Source organism: Gossypium arboreum, chromosome 13 (assembly GCF_025698485.1).
Source record: "Gossypium arboreum isolate Shixiya-1 chromosome 13, ASM2569848v2, whole genome shotgun sequence".
NCBI classification, from domain to species: domain Eukaryota; kingdom Viridiplantae; phylum Streptophyta; class Magnoliopsida; order Malvales; family Malvaceae; genus Gossypium; species Gossypium arboreum.
The window spans coordinates 14642958-14659415 of NC_069082.1; the positions used below are offsets into that span (position 1 = coordinate 14642958).

Below are 16458 nucleotides of genomic sequence, written 5' to 3' on the forward strand. Positions count from 1 at the left end.
CGAACTTCCGTGGTACGATCCGAGGAAGATGACGCTCCCTTCCTTTTCTTTGAAGCAGGGACAATGGCCTTTTTACCACGTGAGGATGACATGGTACCTGCAATTATAAAGGAGAATAATAGTAGGTAAATGAATTTGAAAAGCCATGAATTTGAACTAACAATTTCAGCCAAAATTACTAATACTAGCCAATCTCAGCCAACATAATAATTTTGATAGCATAATTTCGTGACATTGGCATTGTAATGGCATGAGAATAGGCATCGAATTTTATGGAAATATAAAAAGCATAAATTTGGCACATGGCATGAGTTGTAATGGTAAATAACAAAAAGCAATTGAAAACTATGAATATTGATTTAAAATAGGTGAATAAGGCATGAGAGTTTCATAAAAATATGTTATGGGAAATGAATGATAACTAATCTTAAAAGAAATGAAACTTGAATGATAGCATAGTGTGAGATACATGAAGATTATAGCAGTAAAGGTAAAAGAGTGAACAAACGCTAAAAAATGGAAGAATAAGCGTCAGGAATGAAGTTGGAAGCGACACACGAGCGTGGCGAGGAGGACGTGTGGACTTGAAGCGGCTAGGGTTAGGGTTTTTGGGTGAAGAAGATAATGAATAGTGTAGCCTATTTATAGATTTTGGGGCACACGGCCAAGTAACACACCCGTGTTCCCCAAATTCAGCCCGTGTGATTCGCGAATTTTGAGTTTGGGCGCGTCTGACATTTAGTACACTCCTGTGTTCCTTGGGCGTATGGGTGCACACGGTTGTGTCACACGGCCATGTTTGGCTTTGTTTGCTTCTCCCACGCCCATGTCAATCTAACAGTTTAAACCACAAGTACTAGACATGAGCGTGTCGCACTCCTGTGCTGTTTTGGCAGGTTTGACCACAGCCATGTCGCATGGTCGTGGCTTTTTATCGTAGCCCGTATTTGGGAAAATTGTTGTCCTATTTTTACACGGCCCTAAGCACGCCCGTGTGCTTGGCCGTGTCTCTGTGGAAAACCTGTATTCAAGAGCTCCGTTAGTAAGTTAGGTGTTGAAGACTAAATTTTAAAGAAGTTAATACAGTTAGTGCTCGGGTTACCTCCCAAGAAGCGCTTATTTATAGTTTAAGCTCGAATTACCTCTCCATTGAATGGTCATGGTGGTTCGAAGAGTTTATACTCCTTATTCCTGCTATCATTCTCATCAAAATAATGTTTCAGAAGAGTGTTGTTTACCTTAAAAGTGCTGAAATTGGGATGACTTACCTCGACTGTACCGAATGGGAAAATGCTAAGTACCGTAAGAGGAATTTCTGCATTCGGTGTGGTAGTGAAAATGTGAAGATCTACAGCATCTAATAAGACTTTATCTCCAACTTTAAGTTGATGTGGGAAGGTGTTGAGCTCGTTCTGGCGTAGTTCTAGTTTATCGTGTGTTATTGGTTTATGCGTCCACTATTCATCTAGCTCCTCGATTTGTAGCCTTTGATTTCCATGAACATGTCCTCTGCTACTGCTTGAGAATGACTCATGTGTTTCATTCAGACTCATTTCCTGCAAAGTAGGTTGTACCATATTGTCAGTTTTAGTAGAATGGGTTAAATGATCACCTTCAATTTCCGATGTGTTGCCAGAATTGCGAGCTTGAAGGGTGATTGTTTCGTCTCCCACACGGTGTGTGAGTTCACCTGTGCCAACATCAATGATCGTTTTAGCAGTTGCTAAAAAAGGCCTTCCTAGAATTAAAGGAGCGTTGCTATCCTCTTCTATGTCTAAAACAATGAAGTCCATGGGAAATATAAATTTATCGATTTTAACTAGTACATCTTCAATAATACCCCTAGGAAATCTTATAGTTTTATCTGCTAATTAAATTCTCATCCTAGTCTATTTGTGTTTCCTAAGACCTAATTGTTTGAACATTTTGTAGGGCATGACGTTAATAGTAGCCCCTAAATCAGCTAATTCATTATTAACATCTAATCTATTAATTAAGCAAGGAATTGTAAAACTCCTTGGATCTTTTAATTTGTTTGGTAGCTTATTTTGCAGAATAGCTGAGCAAACTGCGTTTAGCTCCACATACGACGCCTCGTTCAACTTTCCCTTATTTACTAAAAGCTCCTTTAAAAATTTTATTGCATTTGGCATTTGTGATAGAGCTTTAATAAATGGTAAGTTCATGTGTAATTTTTTTAAGAGTTTAAGGAATTTACCAAATTGTTCATCTGAGCGGTCTTTCCTTGTTGCATTGGGGTATGGCACATGACGTTTATATTCGACATTCACTAATTTGTTTTTATTATGACCTACCTCACCTTGGCCTCTGCTTACCATAGTTTCTTTCCTCGGTTCTGGCTCAGGCTCAACGAATCATTCTTCATCTTGAACATTAATAGCATTGAGTTGTTCCCTTGGGTTGGGTTTATTATTACTTGGCAAGCTACCTTGTGGTCGTTCGGAGATTTGTTTGGAAAGCTGGCCTATTTGAGTTTCGAGCCCTTGGATCGACGCTTGTTCATTTTTAAGTGCTGTCTCAGTGTTTTGGAAATGAGTTTCTGACACTGATATAAACTTTGAGAGCATCTCTTCAAGGTTCAGCTTCTTTTCCTATTGGTAGGGTGGTTGTTGGTAGCCTGGAGGTGGTCTCTGACTTCCTTGGCCTCCTCATGAGATATCTGGGTGGTTCCTCTAACCTGCATTGTAAGTGTTACAATATGGATTGTTTTGAGATCAAAAATTATTACCTATGTAATTTAACTGCTTGTTATCCATGTTGTGGCTGTAAGGTTGGTATTCCGAATTGCTTGATCTACCTCCAGTTGCTTCGTACTGCATTACTGGGTGAACCTGTGAAGAACTAAGAAAACCATCAATTTTCTTATTCAAGAGTTCTACCTGATTAGAGAGCATGGTGACCGAATTAACGTTATAAACACCGGCTGTTTTCGTTGCTTTTGTCCTCATGACTTGCCACTGATAGTTATTTAGTGACATCTCCCCTATAAACTCATAAGCATCTTCAGGTGTTTTATTATTGATGGTTCCACCAGCAGCTGCGTCAACCATTTACCGAGTCAAAGGATTCAGGCCATTATGGAACGTTTGAACCTGAAGCCAAAGCGGTAACCCATGGTAAGGGCACCTTCTCAGTAAGTCCTTGTATCTCTCCCATGCATCGTAAAGAGTTTCTAAGTCCATCTACAAAAACGAAGAGATATCATTACGTAATTTGGCTGTTTTAGCCAGCAGGAAATATTTTATTAGAAATTTTTCGATCATTTATTCCCAAGTAGTGATACTTCAACCACTGTTTAGCTTTGTTCCTCAACAAAAAAAAGGAATAACCGAAGACGAATGGCATCATCAGAAACACCATTAATTTTAAATGTATCGCATAGTTCCAAAAAGTTTGCTAAGTGAGCGTTGGGATCATCATCCTGCAAACCATCAAACTGAACAAATTGTTGCATCATTTGAATAGTGTTAGGTTTTAGTTCAAAAGTATTTGCAGCTACAGCAGGTCTAATAGTGCTTGATTCAGTTCCTGTTAAAGAAGGTTTAGCATAATCATACTTAGTGCGTGGAGCAGGATTTTGATTAACCGTAATTACAGGAGGTAGCTGATTGTCTTGGTTTTCAGCCATCTCTTCGATTGGGGGTTGAGTATCATCCTCTTGCTCGTTCTCTGTGTATCTGATCACTTGATTTCATGATAGGTTTTAAATATTTATAATTACTCATTCTTAAACTAACTATTATTGCGATGTAGGCAAGTGTACCTATCGAACAGTAGTATAGTTTTAGCAAGACCGAATTATCCAACCCAAAGGAACTAAAAGTACTAATAATGATTGTCTTTTTATTATCTAGCCTAAGAATAAAGAGGTTTTGTTTTAATTAACTAATTATCTAAACTAAGAACACACGGAGAAAAGAATTAGGGAATTGCTTTTGGGAAAAATTGATTGACTTAAGACAATACCTAAGGAAAAATCCACCTAGACTTTACTTGTTATTCTGGCTCCAAATCGGACGATTTATTCATTCAACTTGTTCCGTAGAGATCCCTAAGTTATGTTATTATCCCTATTCAAGACTAATAATGTCTAATCCCTAAAATGAATAACCGAGTCTTTTCTTTAATTAACACTCTAGGGTTACATTAACTCGATCTATGGATCCCCTTATTAGGTTTCACCCTAATCCGGCAAAATCTTGTCACCCTATGTATAGGCGCGCAATCAACTCCGCTTAATTATGACAAATGTACTCTTAAACAAGGTCTATTTCTCCTCTGAATAAGAGCGTGTCTTGAATCAGTATCCTGGGATATCAAAACAAGAATTAAGAACACATAATTAAGAACAAGTTAAATATTTATCATACGATTTAGAAAATAATAACAAGATTCGTCTTAGGTTTCATTCCCCGTAGGTATTTAAGGGTTTTAGTTCAAAAATAAATAAGAAAACATCTCAAAAGAATAAAGAATACAAAACATAAAGAAAACCCAAAACTCCTAAAGGGAAATTGAGGAGAGATCTTCAGTCTTGATGATGAATCCGGCTTCTGAGATGGATCAATTAGCTTCCTTGGAGTAATTCCTTACTCCCCTTTCTCCCCTCCCCACTTTTCTTCCTTCTCTAGGGTGTATTTATAGGCTTTGGAATGCCTAGAAGCCCTCAAAATTAGCCTTTTCCGAATTGGACTTAACTTGGGCTCGGCAGGGACACGCTCGTGTTCGATTACTTTAGGCCGTGCTCGATCCTGCAAAATTGACACGACCGTGTGGTCTACCCATGTGAGGAGGTCCAGGCCGTGTTGATTTCGTACCTTGGCCCATTTTCTCCATTTTTGGCTTGTTTCTCGTTCTTTTCACTCTCCTATGCTCTCCTAAGTATAAAACATGAAATTAAAGCATTAGGAGCATCGAATTCACCAATTCTAATGAGAAATCATCCATAAAATGCATTAAACATGGGGTAAAAAAATGTATAATTTATGGTTTATCAAATACCCCCACACTTAAGCATTTGCTTGTCCTCAAGCAAAATTCTCAACTCATAATCAAAATAAATTCTTCTCAACTTATAATTCCTATCGATAATATCTCACATTAATCCATAAGTAATCATACATTGAGAATTCAACTAAAAGAATATAAAAGTTTCAAACATTCCAAGGTTAGCATTTTAATCATGCAAACATAGGTGTCTCTCATCATCTGAGTAATTGCCTTTGATTCAGAATATCACAAAGTTTCACATCCTCACTGAAGATTCACTCAAATCACTCGAGGTGTTTAAGGACAATAAATGAAGAACTCAATAGTCAATAATAAAAAGTCATTACCATAGGCTTGCATGAAAATCAAATCTCCACCACTATAATTTAAGATGATATATCAATCAAACAGTCTTTAGAGGGTTGTAGTGAGGCTTGGTTAGGGGGGTGTGGTCACAAGCTGAAAGAAAGGGTTATAATCGAAATTGAATCGAAAAATTGCCTAACTAGAAAAAGAGTAAATCTTCACTTGCGTACAAGAGCTTCTTCTCAGAATATGAAATTATAGATATGTATACATAGTTTTTTTTTTAATTAAGAACAAGTTAAATAATCATAGACTAACTTATTACAAACAAGACATAGCTAAGCAATTTCTTCAACTCAAATCTCGAAAAAAATAGGAATCAAATTAATTTAGGAGATTTCAACAATAATGGGTTAAGGGTTAATATTGAGGTTAATACAAGGAATGGCTTGTTAGGCTCAAATGGGTTTACTAAGGGTTAATCGTGGAGGTAGGCTTTTCATGGCATGAGTGGGTTAATCCTAAGTGCCTTAATCATTTTGATATATCAAATCAAATGGTGTGGTCTCGACATGCATAATCAAGCAAGTTCTAGAATAACAGTTCAATACTGACACACTCAAAGCAATAATAAAAGTGAGCATGAAAGAATTAATAGATGCTCAAAAGGCTAAAAAATCTCACAAAAAGTATGGCTTTTGATGTTAAAACTTGTGAATTCCAATTCAAAGTAATACTTAGACTTGGGGAAACAACCTATAATTTTAAATTCTTAAAAATCAACTTATTATGCTTGATTCTCTAATGTCTTAAAGTTTAAACAATCAATGCATAAATCCCTATGTATTAATTCAAGATATATCAATCAAAATCATAAATCAATTAAAATTTATCCTAAATATGATATGAGAGCTTGTCAAGAGAACAAGGTAATCATTCAGGGATTTTTCTGATAATGACATGAATGCCCCCCACACTTAAGATGTACATTGCCCTCAACGTACAAAGATAGGTATTATAGAATAAAAATAAGATAGGGAGAGAAGTGAAACTTCCTATATGATGAATTCCTCGAACTAGAGTTTTAGAGAGTAATCGGTTTGAGAGTTGAGGAGGATATTCCGGCGGTCGTAGAGGTTCATTAGTCCATAAGTCCTGCGCCAAAAGGATATTATCTTTAGTGGTAGCTATGGTCGTGGTTGATCAGGACATGGTAGTCGTGGAGAACCTTTCCCGGTGGAGTTTTAGTTCCTATGTGACGATAAGCTTAAAAGCTCTATATAACTGTGATAAAATCAGGAACTTTTTAGGGGATATTAGGAAGAATAATTACTCATAAAGAAAAACTGAAATTGATAATTAAAAATAAAATTCTAAAATCTGCTAAAAAATAAAAATAAAAGTAGTTTTAATAAAAATTAAAAACATAAAATAATAAATAAATGTTTTTAAGCGTCTTCATCGCTGGCTGGTTCGTGAGGTGGGACTGGCGATGAGATTTGGAGGTGCTAACAAATCTGTTGTAGAGTAGCATCAATGTTGTCAAATCGTTGAAAACACTATTGCTCGAATCGAGTAAGGCGCTCAGAGATGTTAGTGTATGAAGCAGCTGCATGAACTAGACGAGAGTGTGGTGGTGGCTGAGTCGGTGGGCCCTCGTGCTGTGGGGGTACATCATCAGGAAAGTCCTCGTAGTCCTCCTCTTTGGTAGATTGGGCAAGACAGTGCTAGGGAGGGTAGATTCCTCGGCGCCTCTCGATCATCCTCATGATAAGCATGCTCGAGATGACTTGTGGAGACATCTGGCCGATGAGGGTGAGGGATGATTCTCGGGCCGCGATGTTGAGGAGCCCGAAGTGTCGCGCCAGCCGAGTCACGTAAGGGCCAATGGAGATGACTCTCTTCCTATGCTGCTCTGTCTGGTGCTGAATCGCGAGGGCAATGAAATAGGCAAGGTCGATGACGTGCCCAGTGCGACATGCACCATAAGAAGTAGACGTCGTGGGTGTTGACGACGCCAATGCTCTCTCACCTCCCTGTAATCGTGTGAGCTAAAATAGCATGTAAGTACCTCAGGGATGGTGGGAGAACTGATGCCTTAGAGCGACTAGGATTGTAGGAGGCCACGCCAGGGGCCAAAGTGTGCCAGCACTTCGAGGGAGAGAAATGTATGTGGCGACTGAGAGCATGTAGTTCATTCTCCTCCTTGAACTCCTCCATATATAAGCCAATATTATTAATATGAAGCAAACTCAACCACAATAACAATGAGAATGAGAATAGAAATGTAATGGGTATGAGGTTTTCCTAATCTCAATTTAACACGGAATGTATGATAACTAACTTAGGAATGCAAATTAAATGATATACATTGGCATGGTAATAGCGTGAGAATAAACATAGTAATGTCATGGGTATGAGGTGTTCCTAATAACTTGATTTAACACCAAATTTATGATAACTAACCTAAGAATGCAAATTAAATTATAGAAAAAATGAAAAATAGATCAAAAGATATGAAGTTTATGTTGATAATAAGCATTAGAAATAAGTAAAATAGAAGTGAAAGGAGTAAACAAACGCTAAGGGAAAGAGATTGAGCGTCAAAAATGAAGTGGGAAGTGGAACACGGGCGTGGCAGGGAGGCCCTGTGGAGTTGCAGCGGCTAGGGTTAGGGTTTTTGAATGGGGAAGAAAGTAAATAGTGTAGGGTTTTATAGATTTTGGGCCACACGGCCAGGGCACAGGCCCGTGTTCCCCAATTTTAGCCCGTGTGATTCGCGAATTTCAAATTTGGGCGCGCCTGACATTTAGTACACGCCCGTGTTCCTCGGGCATATGGGTTCACACGGCTGTGTTGCACGGTCGTGTCTAGCTTCGTTCACTTCTCTCACGCCCGTGTGTGCAAGCCCCACGCCCGTGTTAATTTAACAGTTTGACCACAGGTGTTCCACACAGGCGTGTCAAATGCCCGTGTTGTTTTAACAGGTTCGCCCACCGTTCTCTCATACGGGCGTGTCGCACGCCCGTGTTGTTTTGGCAGGCTCGACCACGGCCTGTAACGCCCCGCACCCGAGACCGTTGCCGGAGTCGAACACGAGGTGTTAACGAACTTAATTCATTTATTTACACAGTTCATTTTAAAATTTCCAAACAAGCTAGCTAACAGCATCACTGTCACCTTAAAAATCATATCTCGAGTTCCAAAACTCGAAAACTGATTCCGTAAATTTTCCCTGAAACTAGACTCATATATTCATCTACATATTTTTTTCTAGAATTTTTGGTCAGGCCAATTAGCACAGTTTATTAGTTAAAGTCTCCCCTGTTTCAGGGTTCGACTACTCTGACCTTCATGCATTACGACTTAGATATCTCCATGTACAGGGCTTCAATACATATTCCGTTTGTTTCTAATGAAACTAGACTCAAAAATAAATCTGTACATATAAAGCATGACTTCTAATTATTTCTGGTTAATTTACGGTAAATTTCCAAAGTCAGAACAGGGGATCCAGTAACTGTTCTGGCCCTGTTTCACGAAAACTTAAACATCTCATAAAATACGGCTCATATGGTCATTTCGCTTTGTCCATATGAAAATAGACTCATCAAGGTTCGATTACATAATTTATTCATTATTTAATTACATTTCTACTATTTTTAGTGAATTTTCAAACTCACATCACTACTACTGTCAGCATCTATTTTAAGGTAAATTTCACCTATTTCATAGTTTCCATGATTCAACTAGCCATTTGACATACATAGCACCAAATATGATCGTGATTAACCATTCCAATGGCTAATCATTGCCAAGCATTTCCACACCTCTCAATAACCATATATATACAAAATGATTTTAATACTATGCTCAAAATATTTAAGCCATTTTCGCATGGCTATCCGAATATATACACATTACCAAAGGTACTTGATTAACAACAAAGGTTAGTCCTATACATGCCATTATCAACGTTTAACTAAAAGAGTACCAAAAGGGCTTAGATAGTGTGGACGACTTGACTTTGACAATCCCGAGTCCGATAGTGACGAACAAAAATCTATAAAAGCAGAGAATTAAAGAAACGGAATAAGCATTTAATGCTTAGTAAGTTTTGAGTAACGTAAATTATTTACGACTAAAGTATAGCGTTCATATGACTAAATGAATAATTTCATATATGCACATTCTCAAAATCATAATTTCTTCATGCTTCAACCAATATATTCATACATGTGGTATCAAACCTAACTAGAGGCCTAAGCTCGTTAATCAATTGAGCGAGTACTATTTGAAAGGAATCAACCTTTCCGATGCATATACGAAACATACCTTATCATTTGTATTTTATGAGCGTATTAATTGAAATTATTACAGCAAGATCGCTTGCTTCCAAACCCAAGTATCTTCGGGATTTAGCCGGATATAGCAACTCGCACAAATGCCTTCGGGTCTTAGCCCGGATATAGTCACTAGCATGAATGCCTTTGGGACTTAGCCCGGATATAGTCACTAGCACAAATGCCTTCGGGACTTAGCCCGAGTATAGCAACTACTCGCACAAATGCCTTCAGGACTTAGCCCGGATATAGTAACTTGCACAAATGCCTTCGGGACTTAGCCCGGATATCATCCGAATAATCAAGCACATATACCAATAAATCATGACACATCCATATTTCATTATCATAACTAGAATTCAAACACAAGACGCTTATCAACCATTACCATTTTCGCTCAATAGCCACATACAAAGAGCATGATTTTGATTTGCTTTATAACATGATCTCTATACACATTCGCTACCCGTCATAGATATAAACTAATCACCTCAATATACAATTCAAGTAGAATCATTATATCACCGCTTATTTGTTATGCTTATATGTCATGACTTAATCAAATCATAAACTAAGTTTCATTACTCAAAACTTACCTCGGATGTTGTCAAACGATTTTAACTGACTATTCGATCACTTTTTCCTTTCCCTTATCCAACTTTGATCCTCTAAGCTCTTGAGCTAAATCAAACAATTTACTTCCCAATCAAACACAATCACACGGCATCCATATACATTTTAGAACCATTCTTAACATATTTACTACTCATTTACAAACAAAATACTCATATCACATTTATAAAACTACAAGCCAAATATACCTATGTGTGACCATCCCAATTTAATCGATTTCTTGTTTTATGCACTACCACATATTCACACATATATATATATATATATATATATATTATGCCATTTACTCATAAACCCCATTATGCCGAATATTCATTAACCAATAGTCACACACACTACTTATGTACAAAAATTTATCCACCCTAGCCTATAGTTCATTCGGCCATTCATCACTCAACCAAACAAAATTTCATAGCAAACTCCTATGACCAAGTACACACATATACTTACATCCCAATACTCATAACATTCAAAATCACATTTTAAGTAAATTATCTTAAACAATGCCGAATCCTTAAGTGATTAAACATCAAATTTTACTCAATTCCCAAACATATAAACAACATTTATTCATGACATCAAGCATCTTCATTTAAGCTATTACACATATATACACTAGTAATCAAATACTAACATTTGCACTTCACCTTAATAGCTAGCTTAGCAAACCTTAATTTAACATATAATTGTTCATAACACAATTAAAGCATCCTCTCCATTCCATCAATTCAAAACACATACATTGCCCAATAATATCCAAAATCATATTCGGCCTTAATACTCAACTTGCTAGCCGATTTTTCTCCATCTAGCAACTAATGCACATATGTGCTCATTTGTTAGACTCTACTTCACCTAACTACCAATTTTTTCTTTTCATCCAAATAACATGAACAACAACCATTTCTTGAACATTTTCTCTTAACCGATTACTCATGTTACCAACAAGATTCAAAATTTGGACATGGGCTAAGCAAGGAGCTTAATGACTAACTCAAAAAAAAATGCTAGAAATCCAAGAATCATCCTTGAACTTACCTTGATTTAGCTAACCACCATAGCTGAATTTTTCCAAGCTTGTTCTCTCCTAGTCACGGCAATGAGGAGCAAAGATGAAAACTTTGGTTTCTCCTCCCATTTACCACATGTTTTATTATTCTTAATTCCTTATTTTATTTTGTAAACTAATAATGCTAATAGAAAATACATATTATCATCAATGACCCATACCATGGCCGCCACTACTTATTATAAATGGAAATTTGACATGCAAACCCATCATTTTTATAACATGCATTAATAGGTCCTTATAGATTAACCTATCACCTTTTAAAAGTGTCACACATAAGTCCTATTAATTAAATTCATATGCAATCGACTAAATCGAAGCTTAAAACTTTCACACATTCATATTCACATATTTTAGACAATAAATATCAGATTCAAATACTTCGGTGACTCGGTTTAGCGGTCTCGAAACCACTTTCCGACTAGGGTCAATTTAGGGCTGTCACACGGCCATACCGTACGACCGTGGCATTTAATCGTAGCCCGTGTTGGGTAAATATTTTTCCCTCTTTTCACATGGTCGTAAGCACGCCCGTGTGCTTGGCCGTGTCTATGTGGAAACACCTGTATTTAAGATTTCTATTAATAAGTTAGGAGTTAAATACCAACATTTAAAGAAATTAATATTGTTAGTGCTCGGGTTGCCTGCCGAAAAGCGCTTATTTATAGTCTAAGCTCGAATTACCCCTCCAGTGAATGATCATGGTGGTTTGAGGAGTTTATACTCCTTATTCCTGCTATCAATCTCATCAAAATAAGGTTTTAATCGGGTGTTGTTTACCTTAAAAGTACCGAAATTGGGATGACTTACCCCCACCGTACCGAATGGAAAAATACTGAGTACCGTAAGAGGGATTTCCTCATTCGGTGTGGTAGTGACAATGTGGGGATCTGCGGCATCTAATAAGACCTTATCACCAACCTTAAGTTGATTTGGAGAGGTACCGGGCTTGTTTTGGCGTAGTTTTAGTTTGTCGGGTGTTCTTAGTTTGTGCCTCGACCATTCATCAAGTTCCTCGATTTGTAATCTTCGATCTTCATGAACAAGTCCTCTACTAGTGCTTGAGAACGACTCGTGTGCTTCCTTCAGAATCATTTTCTGCAAAGTAGGTTGCCCCTTATTGTTAGTTTTAGTAGAATGGTTTAAATGATCACCTTCAATTCCTGATGTGTTGCCAGAATTATGAGCTTGAAGGGTGATTGTTTCGTCTCCCACCCGGAGTGTGAGTTCACCTGTGCCAACATCAATGATGGTTTTAGCAGTTGCTAAAAAGGGCCTTCCTAGAATTAAGGGAGTGTTGCTATCCTCTTCTATGTCTAGAACAAAATATAAATTTATTGATTTTAACTAGCACATCTTCAGTAATACCTCTAGGGAATCTTATAGTTTTATTTACTAATTGAATGCTCATTCTAGTCTGTTTGGGTTTCCCGAGACCTAGTTGCTTAAACATTTTGTAAGGCATGACATTGATACTAGCCCCTAGATCAGCTAATGCATGATTAACATCTAAACTACCAATTAAGCAATGATTAGTAAAGCTCCCTGGGTCTTATAGTTTGTTGGGTAGTTTATTTTGGAGAATGGTCGAGCAAACTACGTTTAGCTCCACATGCGACGCCTCGTCCAAGTTCTGCTTATTTGCTAAAAGCTCTTTTAAGAATTTCATTGCGTTTGGCATCTACGATATAGCTTCAATAAACGGTAAGTTAATATGTAATTTTTTTAAGAGTTTAAAGAATTTACCAAATTGTTCATCTGAGTGATTTTTCCTTGTCGCGTTGGGGTATGACACACGAGGTTTATATTTGACAGTCACTGGTTTGTTTGTATTTTCATCTACCTCACCTTGACCTTTGCTTACCATAGTTTCTTGCCTCGGTTCTAGTTCAGGCTCAACGACTCCTTCGTCATCTTGAATATTAATTGCGTGGAGTTGTTCCTTTGGGTTAGGTTCAGTATTACTTGGCAAACTACCTTGTGGTCGTTTGGAAAGCTGGCCTATCTGAGTTTCGAGCCCTTGGATCGATGCTTGTTATTTTTAAGTGTTGTCTCGATTTTTTGAGAACGGGTTTCTGACACTAATATAAACTTTGAGAGCATCTCTTCAAGGTTTGGCTTCTTTTCTTGTTGGTAGGGTGGTTGTTGGTAGCCCAGAGGATATTGTGGTCTTTGATTTCCTTGACTGCCCCACGAAAAATTGGGGTGGTTCCTCCAACCTGCATTATAAGTGTTACTATATGGATTGTTTTGAGGTCGAGGATTATTACCCATGTAGTTTAATTGCTTGTTATCCATGTTGTGGCCATAAGGTTGGTATTCCGAATGGTTTGTTCCACCTCCACTTGCTCCGCACTGTATTACTGGGTGAACCTGTGAAGAACTAAAAAAACCATCAATCTTTTTTATTCAAGAGTTTTACCTGATTTGACAGCATGGTGGCCGAATCGACATTATACACACCGGCTGTTTTCGTTGGCTTTGTCATCATGACTTGCCACTGATAGTTATTCAGTGACATCTCCTCAATAAACTAATAGGCATCTTCAGGTGTTTTTTTATTAATGGTTCCGCCAGCAGCTGCGTCAACCATTTGCCGAGTCGGATGATTCAGACCATTGTGGAATGTTTGAACTTGGAGCCAAAGCGGTAACCCATGGTGGGGGCATCTTCTCAAAAGGTCCTCGTATCTCTCCCATGCATCGTTGAGTGTTTCTAAATCCATCTGCATAAAAGAAGATATATCATTACGTAATTTAGCCGTTTTAGCCGGCGGAAAATATTTTAGTAAAAATTTTTCGGTCATTTGTTCCCAAGTAGTAATTGACCTTCGTGGTAATAAGTTCAACCACTGTTTAGCTTTCTTCAATGAAAAGGGAAACAACCGAAGACATATGGCATCATCAGAAACGTCATTAATTTTAAATGTATCGCATAGTTCTAAAAAGTTGTCTAAATGAGCGTTGGGATCCTCATCCTGCAAACCATCAAACTGAACAAATTTTTGTATCATTTGAATAGTGTTAGGTTTTAATTCAAAAGTATTTGCAGCTACAGCAGGTCTAACTATGCTTGATTCAGTTCCTGTTAAAGAAGGTTTAGCATAATCATACATAGTGCGTGGAGCAGGATTTTATTAACTGCAATTGCAGGAGGTAGCTGATTGCCTTGGTTTTCAGCCATCTTTTCGGTTGGAGGTTGAGTATCGTCTTCTTGCTCGTTCTCCGTGTATCTTAATCTTCACCTTATTTCTCTTTGGTTTCTACGAACTATACGATCGATTTCTTCGTCAAAAAGTAATGGTCCCGAAGGATTTCTTCTAGTCATAAACTATAAAAAAAACCTACCAAGAGAAAGAAAGAGTAGGTTAATAAATAATAATAATAATAAAATTAAATTAAATTGTAAGAAAAATAAATGGCTAAAGTAATAAAAATTGAGCGTTCCTAATATCTTAGTTTCCTGGAAACGGTACCAAAAACTTGATCGCGTGATTTCGTGATAGGTTTTAAATATTTATAATTACTTGTTCTTAAACTAACTATTATTGCGATGTAGTCAAGTGTACCTATCGAATACTAGTATAGTTTTAGCAAGACTGGATTGTTGAACCCAAAGGAACTAAAAGTACTAGTAATGACTATCTTTTTATTATCTAGCCTAAGAATAAAGAGGTTTTGTTTTAATTAACTAATTATCTAAACTAAGAACGCACAGAGAAAAGAATTGGGGAATTGCTTTTGGGAAAAATTGATTAACTTAAGACAATTCCTAAGGAAAAACCCACCTAGACTTTACTTGTTATTCTAGCTCTGAATCGGACGATTTATTCATTCAACTTGTTCCATAGAGATCCCTAAGTTATGTTATTATCCCTATTCAAGACTAATAACGTCTAATCCCTAAAATGAATAACCGAGACTTTTCTCTAATTAACACTCTAGGGTTGCATTAACTCGATCTATGGATCCCCTTATTAGGTTTCACCCTAATCCGGCAAAATCTTGTCACCCTATGTCTAGGCGCGCAATCAACTCTGCTTAATTATGACAAATGTACTCTTAGACAGGGTCTATTCCTCCTCTGAATAAGAGCGTGTCTTGAATCATTATCCCGAGATATCAAAACAAGAATTAAGAACACATAATTAAGAACAAGTAAAATATTTATCATACGATTCAGAAAATAATAACAAGATCCGTCTTTGGTTTCATTCCCCTTAGGTATTTAGGGGTTTTAGTTCATAACTAAATAAGAAAACATCTCAGAAGAATAAAGAATACAAAACACAAAGAAAACCCAAAACTCCTAAAGGGAAATTGAGGAGAGATCTTCAGTCTTAATGATGAATCTGGCTTCTGAGATGGATCAATCGGCTTCCTTGGAGTAATTTCTTACTCCCCCTTCTCCCTCCCCCCTTTTCTTTCTTCTCTAGAGTGTATTTATAAGCTTTGGAATGCCTAGAAGCCCTCAAAATTAGCCTTTTCCGAATTGGACTCAACTTGAGCTTGGCAGGGGCACGCCCGTGACACACGCCTGCGTTCGATTACTTTAGGTCGTGCTCGAGCCTGCCAAATTAACACGGTCGTGGGGTCTGCCTGTGTGAGGAGGTCCAAGCCGTGTTGATTTCATACCTTGGCCCATTTTCTCCATTTTTGGCCCGTTTCTCATTCCTTTCGCTCTCCTATGCTCTCCTAAGAATAAAACATGAAATTAAAGCATTAGGAGCATCGAATTCACATATTCTAATGAGAAATCATCCATAAAATGCATTAAACTTGGGGTAAAAATATGTATAATTTATGGTTTATCAGTATCTTAAGCTTCACCTTATATCTCTTTACTTTCTGCGAACTGTGCAATCGATTTCTTCGTTAAAAAATAGTGGTCCTGACGGGTTTCTTCTAGTCATAAACTATAAAAACTTGCCAAGAGAAAGAAAAAGTAAATTAATAAATAATAATAATAAAATTAAATTAAATTGCAAGAAAATAAATGGCTAAAGTAATCAATAACTTGATCGCGTGATTTTGTGTGATAAGTTTTATATATTTATAATTAATCATTCTTCAAACTAGCTATTATCGCGATGTAGGC

The 16458-nt window shown here is 37.3% G+C and overlaps 2 non-coding genes across 2 annotated transcripts; both read left to right on the forward strand.

Moving 5' to 3' along the window:
- The first annotated feature begins 3129 nt into the window (after positions 1-3129).
- On the forward strand, positions 3130-3236 carry LOC128287101 (small nucleolar RNA R71). Its single transcript, XR_008277801.1, has one exon. It is a non-coding gene; the product is annotated as a small nucleolar RNA R71 (small nucleolar RNA).
- Positions 3237-14012: 10776 nt separating this feature from the next.
- On the forward strand, positions 14013-14119 carry LOC128287000 (small nucleolar RNA R71). Its single transcript, XR_008277700.1, has one exon. It is a non-coding gene; the product is annotated as a small nucleolar RNA R71 (small nucleolar RNA).
- The last annotated feature ends 2339 nt before the right edge of the window (positions 14120-16458 follow it).